This window comes from Budorcas taxicolor, chromosome 6 (assembly GCF_023091745.1).
Source record: "Budorcas taxicolor isolate Tak-1 chromosome 6, Takin1.1, whole genome shotgun sequence".
Lineage (NCBI taxonomy): Eukaryota > Metazoa > Chordata > Mammalia > Artiodactyla > Bovidae > Budorcas > Budorcas taxicolor.
The window spans coordinates 38,381,496-38,398,989 of record NC_068915.1 but is presented as its reverse complement, the minus strand read 5'-3'; positions in this window follow the sequence as shown (position 1 = coordinate 38,398,989).

Below are 17,494 nucleotides of genomic sequence, written 5' to 3'. Positions count from 1 at the left end.
TTGTTACAAAAAGCCTTGATTTCTAACTTCTTCTGAAAAGTCAAAAGATCTGGCAACACTCTGCCTTTACCTTCCCATGGCAGTAGAGTCCCTTCTTAGAGATAGTCTGTGCCTTCTCCAGCGGTCATAGCCCCATTGCTCCTTCTGTCTTATACCTAATCCTTCACTCATTTGTACCGTTTGCCTAATCCATGAAGGCTTCTGAGTTGCCCACTCCTCTTCTTGCTCAATTACCTCATTATACAGATAAGGAAAATGGGGACCAAAGAGATTAAACAATATGTGCACACAAGGACAATATCTAGGTCCCAGTCTTCTAATCCTTGCTGCTGCTGCTGCTGCTGCTGCTGCTGCTGTCGCTTCAGTCATGTCTGACTCTGGGCGACCCCATAGACGGCAGCCCACCAGGCTCCCCTGTCCCTGGGATTCTCCAGGCAAGAACACTGGAGTGGGTTGCCATTTCCTTCTCCAATGCATGAAAGTGAAAAGTGAAAGTGAAGTCGCTCAGTCGTGTCTTAGCTACCCCATGGACTGCAGCCCACCAGGCTCCTCTGTCCATGGGATTTTCCAGGCAAGAGTACTGGAGTGGGGTGCCATTGCCTTCTCCACTAATCCATGCTACATTACCTATTTTCTTATTGCAAATTTTACCCTTAACAATATGTATAGGACATACAGACACATACTATTTAACACCCCATTGAGTGCAATGAATAGGTAAATATTATTGTGCCTCTGCCTCTGCCACAGACAATTGTAATAATTATGATCTAATTTACTGATCCTAATGGAATGTTTTACACTTACAGATCTGTCATCAGAAACAAATAAGAGCTGTGAGGATTGCCTAGAATGATAAGATGCAATGTCACATTGCATTGATTTACATCTGATGCTTGCAGTAGTGATTCCTCAATAATCTAAACACAAGTATCACTGAGCCCAGGAAACTGAACATGGTCTTAAAAAAACTAAGAAACATCTCCGATCGTAAGCACCTAAGATGGTCCAATAAACCACATCTCCTGATATGCTTGCTCTTAAGTAATTCTCCTCCACTTGAGGGAGGGTTCAACTTAATAACTCACTTCTAATGAATAGACTATAGCAGAAGTTGTCTTGGGGTGCTCTCATTTGCTTGCTCTTAAATTGCTTGCCAGACTGTCATGTTGTGAAGCAACTCCGTGAAGAGAGCCATGTGGTGAAAGACGGCAGCTTGCCAACAACCACACAAGTGAGCTGGAAGCAGAATCTCCTCCCAGTCTATATCCTAGATGAGAGCACAATCCCAGTCAAAAACTTGACTGCAATCTCATGAGAAATCTTGAGCCAGAAGTATTCAATAAACCTTTCCCAGATTTCTGACCTGAAGAAACAATGAAATAATAAATGGTTGCTATTTTAAGCCATTAAGTTTTGGGGTAATTTTTTACATGTCAACAGTCAAACAACGGACTATTTAACCATAAATACAGATCATAGATTCCTGAATTCCCCGCTGTTCTGAGCCCCTTAAATTTTTATCACATATTGCAAATAATATATATGTGTGTGTGTTTGTATATATACATATATATATATGTGTGTGTAGATATACATCCATATACACATATTTGTGTGTATAAATGTATATATACACACATATACATATATGTAGATAGATGTTTCAGAAATGTGAAATGACATGCTGATTAAAAACATGTGTATAAGTAAAATACAACTGTATTCAAATCCTGGCTATGACATTTATTAGCTAGATGACCTCAGAAAGATACTCAGCCTTGATTTTCTCAACTGAAAAATGAGTTTAGCCTTCTCATTGCATTTTACATATGACTCTACTTTTATTCTTAATCATAGTTTATTTTAGTTACTGACTATAATACACTCTGAGGTCAGATCAGTTCCAGTAGCCCCAAACCAAAGAGCAATCAGAAGGTCATCCATGCATGCCCAAAAACCTAGGCTTTATGGTAGAACTCTCAGCCCATCCCACACTAAGCCCAACTTCCTCAGGAAGCATACCCAAAGTCACAATCTCTCCTGGGCACGGGGTCCTTGATGGGGCTCTTAGGTGTCTGGTAGCCCAAAGCACAAGTATGCTATTGTTTCTCAAGCCCAGCACTTACCGAGCCCCTTCTATTTGTTTTCCAGCCCTCCAGGGAGAGCTCATGAAGTTATTTTTATAGTCAGAGTAGCTGACACAGGAAATGAATTTTGTGTGACCTTTATTCCCTCAGACTTCCTATAAGATCTAGACTTTTTTCCCAATGTTTATGGTTATCAGATTGACCCATCTGTGAAATGATGTTCATAGATACTTTCTTTTTAAAGATGATATGTGATATATAACCAAACACCATGTACTCTTCAGGGGACAATAATGGGCTGACTCTTTGATCATAAGATTTTTACACAATTCAAGATGAATAGAGGAAAACTGCTTCTGAGTAAAGTACTTAATTTTGGCAAAGTTCAAGATTTTTAAACCATCATCCTACAGATTATGACTTTTCTCTGCATTTTCACAATTAATATCTTTGGCTTACTCACTCCCTTGAAGGAGAAAGGAATCTTCACAGAGCAGCTTGCACAGGGTTATTTATGGATATAAAAATTTGCCATCTGAGGTCAGCAATAGCTCTAAGAGTCCAGAATGTTTGTGTGGGTGACTGTGGTTGTTCTACACTATCATCAAACTCACAAAAGTATGCCTGAACAATTATTCACAATTTGATTGAACTTACTTAGAACCTATTTAAATTTGCTCTTTCGTTTAACAAAGTTTTATTGGATATGCTCTGTGCCAGGTGCCACACTAAGCACAAAAGATAAGTGAGCTGTCACATTTATCCTCAAGTGTATTATCATCAGTGGCAGAGACATACATTTCAAAAAAGAAGAATTCAACTTATTAAGAATCAGGTCAGCATTCTAACATACTACAGGAGCACTGGTTATTAAAAGCAGGAAGGAAATGCTTCCTTAGAGTTAGTGACACAAATCTGGTAAGAGAGAGAGTTTTAATTAAGGAATGAGAAGGGATGAATAGAGGAATGAGAAGTTGACAGATCTCCAGGTCCAATCATAAATCATACAAACAAAGGCAAGGAGGTGTGGAGGGTGTGAAGTGTTTGTAGAGACTCACTAATACAGAACTTAAAGTGTATGAAGAGTATAGTGGGAAATAAGAATGGAACAGAAACGTGAGCCCAGATTAGGAAAAACATCCAGACATGAAGAACGAAGATACAAGCTAGGGCAGCAGCAGTTAAAATGAAAAGGAGGTCAACAGATGTAAGAATGACAGCCAAAATAGAAAAGACACGACACAATTAAGAAACTAGCTGGACACATGTGTATGATTTTATTTGGGGAATTTTTTTTTGTTTGAAGAAAAAAGTTGAAATAAAAGGAAAGAAATAAAAGACATAAAGATAATATGATAATTAAAAATAAGAGATCTAGCAAAAAAGGGGGTTAATCTTGGAGGACATAAAAGGATGGTTGAGAAGTGTTCCATTTGAGGAGTCAGTGGGATATAGAGGGTTTAGGACAACTGAAAGCCTGGAGGTGAATGAGGGAATGAAGGGAAAGTAATTAAGGTAATTACTTTAAAAAGTAAATTACAGATAGTATAATAGAAGATCTAATGCTGATACATATACATCTTTAGTAGGCTTAGCAGTAAACTCGATCTTGAAAAGTCATTGCCTCTAAATACCACAACAGGGACAAACTACCTTTTTCAAACACAGTTAGTATTTTTAAGCCTGCATTGGTCCCTGTTTCAACTATCCAATCTGCCACTGTAACGCAATAGCAGTGATGACAATACACAAACGGGCATGGCTGTATTCCAATAAAACTTCACTTTGAAACACAGGTGTCCAGTCTGCAAGCAGTCATTTACCAACCCTGCAGCAGAATGCTTTATGATTCCACTTTATTCAATACAGATTTACTGAACCCCTCATTTTTACTGCTAATGTAAACCAAAGAGGAAAAAAAAGAATAACAACCACTTAAAGGGTACTTGTTATATTTCAGATACTTCGCTAAGCATGTTTAATACATATGCCAGCACCTCTAACACAAAAGGAAAAGGTAGATAGTACTGTCTCCTTTTATAAGTGAAGAAATTAAAAATCATTGAGATAAATTTGTTCAAGGCCACAGGTAAACAGTGAAACTGGAGTTTAAAAGGCAAGATAGGACTTTCCCTTCAGGCAGTATACTAAACTAAATATTCTGAAAACCCTTCCCACCAAAAACTATATCGGTATTAGATGAATTACAACAAATATGGTCTCAAAAGAAAACAAGGCAATTCCACAAAGACCAAAAAATTTATCCCTATACTGTAAAAGGGGTGGTACTATGAGGGTGCTCAGTTGTGGCTGACTCTTTGTGACCCCATGGACTACAGCCTGCCAGACTCCTCTGTCCATGGGATTTTCCAGGCAAGAATACTAGAGTAGGTTACCATTTTCTCCTCCTGGGCATCTTCCTAACCCAGGGATTGAACCCACATCTCCTGCATTGCAGGTGGATTCTTTACCACTGAGCCATCAGGGAAGCCAAAAAGAGTGGTAAGCAAATGCAAAAGCTGGGCTTTCTGACTGGCAAAGGTAATAGAGAGAACCTAGTAAAACCAGGACTAACGGTCACATAGAGAAGGAACATTATGCCTATGAATAAACCCAAAGCAGGACTTGTGATGACTGTGAAGGGGCACCATCCTTAGTAGAAAGGTCAGATTAGGAAAATAAAATTGTCATCTCTTGCCAGAGGGAGGGGAAAAAATATCTCACTCTATCTTATCTTCAAGTGGATCTTTTATCATGACAAAATGTTCCCTTTATCTCTGGCAATACTGTGAGGTTGAAATCTACTTTGTCTGATATTGATATGGCCACATTCGTTTTCTTATGCTTACAGTTTTCATGCTCTATCTTTTTAAATCCTTTTACTTTGAACTGTATTTATATATTTATAAATCGTCAGAATTAAAGATCACAAGATGAATGGATATAATTCAAAAAAAAGATGAACTTAAAATACCTAATTAGTGTTCTCAGAGAAACTAAAAAACACACAAAAATAAAAAGATTATTATTAAAAAGAGAAGGAATTCAAAAAATAGAAAATATATTTAAAAACTTAAAGGCAATGAGTCTATCAGTATATATTGTAAAAAGACAAATAAATGTGTAGATTATCTTATTCATCTTTTGCTATGCAACAAACAACTCTTAAACCCCAGTGATTTACAACAAACATGTATTCTTGCCTATGTTACATGAGGGATGCAGCATGGCTAAGCAATTCTTCCACTCAGGTGGCTAAGCCCAGATTCATGTTTATAAAAAATAGAAAGAAAACAACATGGACATAAAGGAAATCAACTCAGGAAACTTAAAGTTAGACTAAGAGTAGCTCAAACAAATAAGAACTAATTTCTTATTTATAAGATGGAGTAAAAAGTAAAAAGTATGGAGTTATGACAAAATACATTTTTTAAAAGAAAATTTATAGAGCTAAAGAAAAAGAGAAATTCTAAATTGAAATGAACCATTTCCAGCAAAATAAATGATCAAAATGACCCATTAAAAACTACAAAATTCTTGAACACTACAGAATTAAGAGAAATACTCTAAGTGTTTTCTCAGAGGGAAAAAAAATTCCTTATGAAGAAATGAGAATTCAGCTGGTAATCAGATTTATCAGCAACACTGAGTGTTTGAAGACAAAAGAACAGAGATCACCAAAGTTACAAAGAATATTAAGTCTAATCTAGAATTCTGTAACAGGTCAAACTGTGAGTCAAGAACAAAAATATGATATTCTAATTTTTTTTAATTCCAAAACTCTTTTTTAATTTTATGTATGGGTATAATAAAAATTTATATTTTTCAGAAAATGATATTATTGCCAATAAATGCAAGTAAAAACAAAAATATTCCATTTACTTTAAAATGTATAGGAACACAATTATCAAGAAAGACAGGATCCATATGAATAAAATGATAAAACATTGCTAGAGTATGTAAAACAATATCTGAATATATTTTAAAAACACACCGTCACTCTTGGATGAGAAGAGTTAATACAAAACCATTAAGTATCTTAAAATTAACATATAAATTTAATATGATTAACATTGAGAGAAGACTGATCCAACCAGATATCAGAAAATACCATAAAGCCCAAAACTTTAATCAAATCAGAATGACACTGGCATAGGAATGGCGAATATGTCCAGGATACATAAAAATTTAATATATTGCAAATATAGATTTTAATTCAATGGAGATAATGTAGTTTGTAACAAATTAAATTAGCAAAGAAGATAGGTCAAAAATATTGCAAGAATATCTAGAAAACTACATGGTCAAATTAAGAGCAAAGGAAAACTCTTACTCAAGATTTAAAAGCAATAACATAGTTTTAAAAGAAAAAGGAGACAGAGGTAACTGGCACCAATGCCCTCTCAAAGCTTCTCCCATCCTAGGGGCCCAACCCCACCCCACCAAGCAGGCCTCAGCAGGCACCAGTGCCCCTCCAAAGCATCTCCCTCTTCAGGAGGTCAGCCCCACACATCACCATGCCCATAGCAGTCGCTGCCAGACTCTCTAGCCAGCCAGGGCAGGAGTCAACTCTGCCCACCAGTGTGTCCATAGCAGTCACAGTCAGGCCTCATAGACAGCCAGGCAAGCAACAAATCCTGTCCATTAGGGCATCTGCAGCAGTCACAGCCATTCCTCCACAGTAGCCAGCCTGGGATCAAGCCTGCCAGCCAGCACATCTGCAGCAATCAGTGCCCAGCAACAATAGGAGCGTACGCACAGTCCACAGACCATATCCCTGGAGCATCTGGCTCTGGTGACCACGGGTATTGCACCCGTGGGTTCTGCAGGACCCCTTCTATATAAGGCCACTCTTTTAAGACCATCAGACAAAGCTGATATACCTGCTTCACAGAAACAAGCATAGACAGGAAAAATAAGGAGATAAAGGAATATCTTCCAAATGAACAAACAAGACAAAAGCCTCATAAAAGAACTATGTGAAATGGAAATAAGCAATTTACCTGATATACAGTTCAAAATAATAGTCATAAATAAGCCTGTTGAACTTAGGAAAAGAATGAACTCAGTGAGAACTTCAACAAACTTCAACAAAGAGATAGAAAATGTAAAAAAGACTAAATCAGAATTGAATAATACAATAAGCAAAAGAAAACAAGACTAGAGGGAATAAACAGCAGGAGAAGATTCAAAATCAGCTACAAAGAAAAAAAATGCAGGAAAACACAAACATGTGTTGGCTAAACAGCACGCTATTAAACAACCAATGGGTCAACAAAGAAAATAAAGAGAAAATGAAAAAAGTCTTGAGATACATGGAAATGGAAACACAAAGTCCCAAAATCTAAGGGACATAGAAAAAGAATTTCTAAGAGGGAAGTTTATAGCAATACAGACCTATCTCAGAAAACAGTAACAACTCAAACAATCAATCTAACCCTAAATGGACAAAAACTAGAAAAAGAAGTAACAACATCCCAAGTTAATGGAAGAAAAGAAATAATAAAGAGCAGAGTAGAAATTAAATAAAAACTAAAAGCCAATAGAAAAGATCAATGAAACTGAGAGCTGGTTCCCTAAAAAGATAAATTAATCAAACTTTTTAGTCAAATTCATTAAGAAAAAAAGAGAAAGGGCCAAATAAATACAATCAGATATTAAAGAGAAGTTACAAATGACAACACAGAAATACAAAGTATAATAAAAGATAATATAAACCATTTGTTGTTGTTGTTGTTGTTGTTCAGTTCTCCAATCGTGTTCAACTCTTTGCAACTCCATGGACTGCAGCACATCAGGCCTCTCTGTCCCTCATCATCTCTCAGAGTTTGCCCAAGTTCATGTCCATGGCACTGGTGATGCCGTCCAGCCATCTCTTCCTCTGATGCCCTCCTCCTCTTTTGCCCTCTATTTTTGCCAGCATCAAGGACTTTTCCAATAAGTCAGCTGTTCACATCAGTTCAGTTCAGTCGCTCAGTCGCATTTGACTCTTTGCAACCCCATGAATTGCAGCACACCAGGCCTCTCTGTCCATCACCAACTCCCGGAGTTTACCCAAACTCATGTCTATCAAGTCGGTGATGCCACCCAGCCATCTCATCCTCTGTCGTCCCCTTCTCCTACTGCCCCCAATCCCTCCCAGCATCAGGGTCTTTTCCAATGAGTCAACTCTTTGCATCAGGTGGCCAAAGTATTGGAGTTTCAGCTTTAGCATCAATCCTTCCAAAGAAATCCCAGGACTGATCTCCTTTAGGATGGACTGGTTGGATCTCCTTGCAGTCCATGGGACTCTCAAGAGTCTTCTCCAACACCACAGTTCAAAAGCATCAATTCTTCAGTGCTCAGCTTTCTTCACAGTCCAAATCTCACATCCATACATGACCACTGGAAAAACAATAGCCTTGACTAGACAGACCTTTGTTGGCAAAGCAATGTCTCTGCTTTTCAATATGCTGTCTAGGTTGGTCATAACTTTCCTTCCAAGGAGTAAGCATCTTTTAATTTCATGGCTGCAGTCACCATCTGCAGTGATTTTGGAGCTCAAAAAAATAAAGTCTGACACTGTTTCCACTGTTTCCCCATCTATTTCCCATGAAGTGATGGGACCAGATGCCATGATCTTTGTTTTCTGAATGTTAAGCTTCCAGCCAACTTGTTCACTCTCCTCTTTCACTTTCATCAAGAGGCTTTTTAGTTCCTCTTCACTTTCTGCCATAAGAGTGGTGTCATCTGCATATCTGAGGTTATTGATATTTCTCCCAGCAATCTTGATTCCAGCTTGTGCATCAGATGACCAAAATACTAAAGCTTCAGCATTAGTCCGTCAAGTGAACATTCAGGGTTGATCTCCCTTAAGCCTGGCTGGTTTGATCTCCTTGCTGTCCAAGGGACTTTCAGGACTCTTCTCCAGTACCACAGTTTAAAGGCATCAATTCTTTAGTGTTCTGCCTTCTTTACGGTCCATCTAGCTCTCACAACCATATGTGACCACTGGGAAGACCATAGCCTTGACTATACAGACCTTTGTCCACAGGGTAACATCTCTGCTTTTCAACACACTGTCTAGATTTGCCATCACTTTCCTGCCAAGAAGCAATCGTCCTCTGATTTCATGGCTGCAGTCACCATCTGCAGTGATTTTGGAGCCCAAGAAGAGGAAATCTGTCACCACTTCCACCTTTTCCCCTTCTATTTCTGTGCAGTAATGCGACTGGATGCCATGATCTTAGTTTTTTTAATATTTAGTTTTAAGCTGGCTCTTTCACTCTCCTCCTTCACCCTCATCAAGTGGCTATTTAGTTCCTCTTTGCTTTCTGCCATTAGAGTGGTATCACCCACATATCTGAAGTTGATGTTTCTCCCGCCTATCTCGATTCCAGCTTATAACTCATCCAGCCTGGTATTTCTCCTGATGCGCTCAGCATATAGGTTAAACAAACAGGGTGACAGCAGACAGCCCTGTCATACTCCTTTCTCAATCTTGAACCAATCAGTTGTTCCATACAGGGTTCTAACTGTTGCTTCTTGACCCACGTACAGGTTTCTCAGGAGACAGGTAAGACAAACAATTATGTGGCAATATATTAGACAACTTTGAAAAACCTGGATAAATTCCTGGAAACATGTAATCCCTCAAGACTGAATCAAGAAGAAACAGAAAATATGAGCAGACTGATCAATAGTTATGAAATTGAATCAGTAATCAGAAAACTCCAATAAACAAAAGTGCAGGACCATATAACTTTACGGGTGAATTATATCAAACATTTAAAAAAGAATTAACACCTATCCTCTCAAACTATTTCAAAAAAGAAACTGAAGGTGAAGGGATACTCCCAAACTCATTCTACAAAGCCAGAATTACCTTAATGCCAAAACCAGCTAAAGACACTACAGAATAAGAAAATTACAGGACAATGTCACTGAGGAACATACATGCAAAAATTCTCAACACAACATTAGTAAATGAATTCAACAATAGATTACATATACCATGACCAAGTGAGATTCATGCCAGGAATGCAAGGATGATTCAATACCTGCAAATCAATCAACATAAAACACCACATTAACAAAACAAAGAATAAAAATCATATGATAATCTCAATAAATACAGTTAAAATTTTGACAAAACTCAATATTCACTCATGATAAAACAAAAACTATCCAGAAAGTGGGCATAGAGAGAACTTACATCAACATAATAAAAGCCATATATGACAAGTCCACAGCTAACATCATACGCAACAGTAAAAAGCTGAAAGCACTTCCTCTAAGATCAGGAAAATGACAAAGATGTCCACTCTCACCACTTTAATTCAACATGGTTTTGGAAGTCCTAGTCACAGCAATCAGAGAAGGAAAAGAAATAAAAGGAATCCAAATTAGAAACAATTAAAATTGTCACTCTTTGCAGATGACATGATAGTATACATAGAAAATCCTAAAGATACTACTAGAAAACGATTAGAGGTCATCAATGAATTTGGTAAAGTCACAGGATACAAAATAAATGCACAGAAATCTGTTGCATTTTTATATACTAACAATGAAAGATCAGAAAGAGAAATTAAGGAAACAATCTCATTTACCACTGCACAAAATAGAATAAAACACCTGGGAATAAACTTACCCAAGGAGACAAAAGACCTGTACTCCAAAAACTATTAAGAGCTACAATAATTACTTTTGGTGATAACATGAAGGAGATCATGCTTTATTAAAAGTGTTGTTTCATGAAATGTTACCATTTTTTGGAAAGCAAGCTGACAATATCTGTTAAAATTTAAAATTAACATATCCTATGCCCAGAAATGCATAACTATATATGTAGAAGGATGCCTTCTGCAGTTCTGTTTGTAATGGCAAAAGCTGAAATCAAATGCACATTAATAAAGGAATAATTGAATAAATTATGGTGTATTCACATCCTAGAATATTATGCAGCAATCAAGAAAAATGGAGGGAAAAACCTATATCATTTGGTTTGGAGAATTTTTATGAAATAATATTGGTGTGGCTGGATTGAACTGTGTGATATTGAGAAGTGAGGCTGGAGAAATACGAGACAATAAGACAAAAAGTGCTCCTTATTTCATGTAAATAAATTTGAAGACTGCAAACCACACGACAAAAAGAATAATAACAATGAAAGGTAAGCCATATAAAAACCTATGCAATTGCAATTTATCTAAGGCATCTTAGATTAATGGGATCTTACCTTCCCATTTTTCCCTTATGCTTTCCTCACTTCATTTTACATTTTCTAAGAGGAGGAGCCTACTGCAGAAAAATAAACATATTAAGAGACAAGGTACAACTCCGTGACGTTGCAGTAGAGTGATTATTGTACTGAGATCCCTAAAATAAAACGTGAAACAAATCAGCCTTATGTGCTATAGAAGAAACTATTTTCCAAATATGTTCCACTGTTCTTTTGGTAATTTGATTGTGGTGACAGGTCAGTCAGGCTATAATTGGTTTTAATTAGCCTCCCTAATGCCACAATATTCTTTACCTACATACAAACTGTCAAAATGCAGGATGAAAAGAGGGCAAGCGAAAAGGAGGGAGGAGAGAGGTTGGTTCATTTTCCACCTTTTTCAAAATGCCAGATAAATTGTTTTCAACCTGTCTTACAGGCAAATGCCCCAGTTTCCAGTATAAATGAGGGGAAATATGTCACCATGGCAGCTCTTAGGAAGAAATGGCTGGTTCCTCAGCAACAGACAAAAAAGTCAAGTTTGCTTTTGTGCATATAATGCATTGTTTCCAGGGTCCAGGGGGGAGAAAAATCTCTACATCTGTACCCCAGTTTCTTCTGGTAAAACACTATTTTAGGAAATGCTAGAAACCAAGGAAATTTCAAACAAATCAAGGAAATACATCTAAAGATGCAAATATTTTTGTATTACCAAGCACGCGTGGGCTATGTCTATATGTGTGTCATATAGTCCGCAAAACAGTATTTCCTGATTGACTTTAAAATAGTTGTGTACATACTGACATTTTATCCAAAACATAACATTATTTTTAAAATTCAAGACTCGTCAGTCATTCTGAGTCATTTCAGGGACTCCTACCTCTGGGAAGCCACTGTTGTTCTCAGCAGAGTCTGAATCAGAAGTCACCTGGGAAGCCGACCTACAAGGTACTTTCCATCATTAAGATTCCAGGATACTCCATTTCCTTTTTAAAATGATGAGAGGGCTCAGTCAGGATCAACCCCAGGATTAGTCTACCTCAAGCGCCACACCTCTTTCTTCCTCCCACATAATCATTAATACTCAACACATGGTCATAGCTCACTCAACTCAGCTACAGATGGCAAGCAGAGACATCTTGCCAGGAACACTCCCATCCTCCACTCCCCTTAGGCTTCTAATAAAGAAAAGAGTTGTGAATACTTGGAGTTGGAGCCATCACTATTCCCCCACCTCTACCCTCAGTCCTGAGAACCCCATCAGAGAAGACTGGTTTTTCCAGACCCTCATCTTCAACATAACTTTTGACCTTCAGGGATAGAAGAGAGATCACATCATTTTGGCTTCCCTGGTATCTCAGACTGTAAACAATCTGTCTGCAATGCAGGAGACCCAAGTTCAATCCCTGGGTTGGAAAGATCCCCTGGAAAAGGGAATGGCAATCTACTCCAGTATTCTTGCCTGGAGAATTCCATGGACAGAGTAGCCTGGTAAATTACAGTCCATGGAGTCACAAAGAATCAGATACGACTGAGTGACTAACACACACACACACGTCATTTAGTCCAATGATCCTTCGGATACTGAACATAAACTTCAATTTATGAGCCTCCAGGTGTACTGAATTGAGGCAACTTCTTTCTCTTTTGTAAAAACTAATTATTTCAATGGTGGTCTTCCTTAATGTGCAGTGGAATTCTGCCACTCTTTTCAATACTCATTTCAAAACGTCCACAAAAATCTATTCAAGACAAAGCTTCTCAACCCCTTGACTACCTCAACTTCTTCCATTAATTCCGCTTCTATTCCTTGGATAACACAGACTAAGATTAATCTGTCTTTCAAATGACAGCCTTTGTAAACTTATGCATTTCCCCATATCCTGACAAATATAAACAAAGTCTCTCTTTGCAGCAAACATCCCAATTCCTCAAAACATCTCTTTCCATCAGTGGTTACAAAGGGCTTCACCATCCTTTCTACTCTCCTGTAAATATTCTCAAGATAATCCATGTTCATCTGTGGCATCCAAAACTGAATATAATACTCTGGACTGAGCAGCTCAAGGCAGAATAACAACATCTTCTGGTTCATTTTAAATGTTATATCTCCAATACTGCTACCAAAGCTCACATCATCTTTGTAGAAACTACATAATGTCATAGAGTTTGTGTTAAAACTATGCAAGATACGCTTTCTGTGTACTAGGAAATGATACCTCCTTGATTCAACATTATACAGTTAAATTTGGAAACTTCAATGTCTGATATAATTTACCCAGATTCTATTTTAACCTTCTCAGGTGTGGCCCATTCTCTGACTCTAACCCTTCCAGACCATGTTCACAACCAAGAATCCCTTCTACCCACTACCATCCAGATTAGCTAGCCTATCTGAGAGCTAAATTCACAATCTCTTTAAAAAGCACCTCTTTGTTGCAGACATTTTGAACAGATAACTTTTTAGTACATTTCTCCTCTCCTGTTCCTTATCTCAATGAATGGCATCACCAACAGTCTCCTCAATTCTCCAAGTTAATAATCTACGAGGAATCTTTTGCTCCCTCTCTCCCCACATCCTATCAGCCCAAGTCCTGCTGAGGTTACCTCCTAAAAATATCTCCAGAACTTGTCAATTTGCTTCATTTTCACTGCCACTTTCCTTTCCAGACCAAAGTCTTCCCTTCACCAAATACTAAAAACAGCTTTTGCCTCTTCTCTCACTTGCCCCCTATAATTAAAATCTAATTTCTCTCCACTGCTTAAAATCCTTCCACAGTCCCTTTTTGACCTAAATCACTAAACTGCTCATAAGTCCCCTGATTTCCTCTCACTTCTTAATCATCACTATTTGCATGTATCAGGATTCTGTATTCTTCACAGCTCTTGCCTGAGAAATGCAGGCCCATGCTGCCCTTGAACATTCTCCAGCCCCACTTCTTCAGCCAAACATCGCAGCCTCACTTGACTCTTTTTCTGTAAGAAGCCTCCAATGACTACATCCTCAAGAATGGGCCAGATGCTCTCCCCATGTGCCCCACTGGCAGATCTCTCTCATGTTATTGCAACTGTTTACACTCACCCCAACTCTTCCCTCCTTATTCATATCTCTTATCACAATGATTCACATTCTTCACTCTTACATGGACCCCTGTGATTACTTGAATTCCATTTGAATATTGAGAGTAATCTCTCCATCTCAAGATCTTTACACAAATGAAAAATCCCTTTTACCATGTAAGATAACATATTCACAGCTTCTGGAGTTTAGGACATGGACATCTTTGGGGGTAAGAGGGGGATGTCACTATTCAGCCTACCATGAGGTTAGAATTGAGAAGCAAAAGGGGAGGACCATTCTCAGGTAAAGGAACAGCATTGTGCAATGGCTCTGAGATGAGGAGTACAGTACACTGAGATCCTGAAAGAAAGTAATGTAGGTAAAATCCAGAAAGCCAAAGAAAAGATGCTGTGAGATATAAAAATGGGCCAGAAAGTATAGAGGCTTGTTAGTCATGTTGAAAACACTGGCTCCAGTCCTAACAATGATGGGAAGCCACTGGAGGCCACCAAGCACTGGGAGTGATATCATCAGATTTATATTTTTTTTTAGAAGATCATTCTAGCTTCAGTGTAAAGAATGGGTGGAGATGCCAATGGTGGCAATAGAGGGAAACTTCATTTACATTTCTGAAAAACATCTGAGAACATACTTTCAGCATTCTAAGCATCTTATGTGCAGTATTATTATTAATAATATACTACAGATGGTGATTGCAGCCATGAAATTAAAAGATGCTTACTCCTTGGAAGGAAAGTTATGACCAACATAGACAGCATCTTAAAAAGCAGGGATTACTTTGTCAACAAAGGTCCATCTAGTCAAGGCTATGGTTTTTCCAGTGGTCATGTATGGATGTGAGAGTTGGACTGTGAAGAAAGCTGAGCACCAAAGAATTGATGCTTTTGAACTGTGGTGCTGGAGAAGACTCTTGAGGGTCCCTTGGACTGCAAGGAGATCCAACCAGTCCATTCTAAAGGAGATCAGTCCTGGATGTTCATTGGAAGGACTGATGCTAAAGCTGAAACTCCAATACTTTGGCCCCCTGATGCAAAGAGCTGACTCCTTTGAAAAGACCCTGATGCTGGGAAAGATTGAGGGCAGGAGGAGAAGGGGATGACAGAGGATGAGATGGTTGGATGGCATCACCGACTCAATGGACGTGGGTTTGGGTTAACTCCGGGAGATGGTGATGGACAGGGAGGCCTGGCGTGCTGTAGTTCATAGGATCACAGCGTCAGACATGACTGAGCAACTGAACTGACTGACTGACTCGATAATCAAATTCCCCTACATTTGTCATTACATGTACTTCACAAGCCTTTATCAATACTCACCATCACCTTATGATAGAGAAATTACTGTCTTTTAGGCAAATGAGAAGACTAGGGCTGAAAATGTTAACTCTGTTGCCCAAAACAGTTCATCCAAAGATAAGTTGAGCCAGAATTAGAACCAAGATTCTTTATTCCCAGTCCAGTGCTTTTTTACTTTAATTAGCATGTTTCCCCATCTAAGAACAAACCACAAACCTTTTAACAAGTCCAATGGGTTTTCATCTTGACTAGGACTCTCTTACTTTCCCACTGTCCAGATGTGAAAGCAGATGTCAATGCATCACTGAATTTATCTGGTCACAGAGTTGACCATCACTACTCTCACCATATTATTTCAGAACATTCCCTCAACAACAAGACTCAACTCACATTCCACATTCATCGGTCAAAGAAAGAAAGGAAAGTCTTCAGAGTGGCTGTTCCATCTGCAGCTCAGAGAATGGTGATAGCTCTCTGCTTGTAAGTTAGTTTCAAAAACAAAATGAGCCTCTGAGCTTTTTGGCTTGCCTTTCCCCCCAGCAGGGTCCTTGCTGCTCTCTGCTCAGCATAACAGGCCATTAAACATGTTGGGTCTAACGTAATGATTTATATAGCATGTACACTCCTTCCCATCACGTTAATCACCAGTTTCTGAAATATCCTCTTTGTAAGAAAGAAGCAATAATGTAAATCCTCATAATAAGAACCCTCAACTACAGCAAATTTGTTTCCCCTGAACCTCAGCATTAAGAGAAAGAATCAAATGATAGTGAAATAAGCTAATTTCACTTCTTGCTTTTGAAAAAGCAAGAAAAAAAATATTTCCAGCTGTTGACGTGGGATCAGGACCCAGGAAATTATTTGAGAAAACCAAAAATAACAAAAATCCCAAATCCTGAGTTTGCCATTAAGGATGTGACCATTTGCCTACCAAGCTCATTCAGTTCAGTTCCGTCATTCAGTCGTGTCCAACACTTTGTGACCCCATGAACCGCAGCACACCAGGCCTCCCTGTCCATCACCAACTCCCAGAGTCTACCCAAACCCATGTCCATTGAGTCGGTGATGCCATCCAACCATCTCATCCTCTGTCATCCTCTTCTCCTCCTGCCCTCAATCCCTCCCAGCATCAGGGTCTTTGATGAGTCAGCTCTTTGCATCAGGGGGCCAAAGTATTGGAGTTTCAGCTTCAACATCACTCCTTCCAATGAATACCCAGAACTGATCTCCTTTAGGATAAACTGGTTGGACCTCCTAGCTGTCCAAGGGACTCTCAAGAGTCTTCTCCAACACCACAGTTCAAAAGCATCAATTCTTCAGCACTCAACTTTCTTTATAGTCCAATTCTCACATCCATACATGACCACTGAAAAAACCATAGCCTTGACTAGACAGACCTTTGTGGACAAAGTAATGTCTCTGCTTTTGAATATTCTGTCTAGGTTGGTCATAACTTTCCTTCCAAGGAGTGTCTTTTAATTTCACGGCTTCAATCACCATCTGAGTGATTTTGGAGCCCAGAAAAATAAAATCAGCCACTGTTTCCACTGTTTCTCCATGTATTTGCTATGAAATGATGGGACCAGATGCCATGATCTTCATTTTCTGAATGCTGAGTTTTAAGCCAACTTTTTCACTCTCCTCTTTCACTTTCATCAAAAGACTCTTTAGTAGTTCTTCACTTTCTGCCATAAGGGTGGTGTCATCTGTATATCTGAGGTTATTTATATTTCTCCCAGCAATCTTGATTCCAGCTTGTGCTTCCTCCCACCCAGCATTTTGCATGATGTACTCTGCATATAAGTTAAATAAGCAGGATGACAAT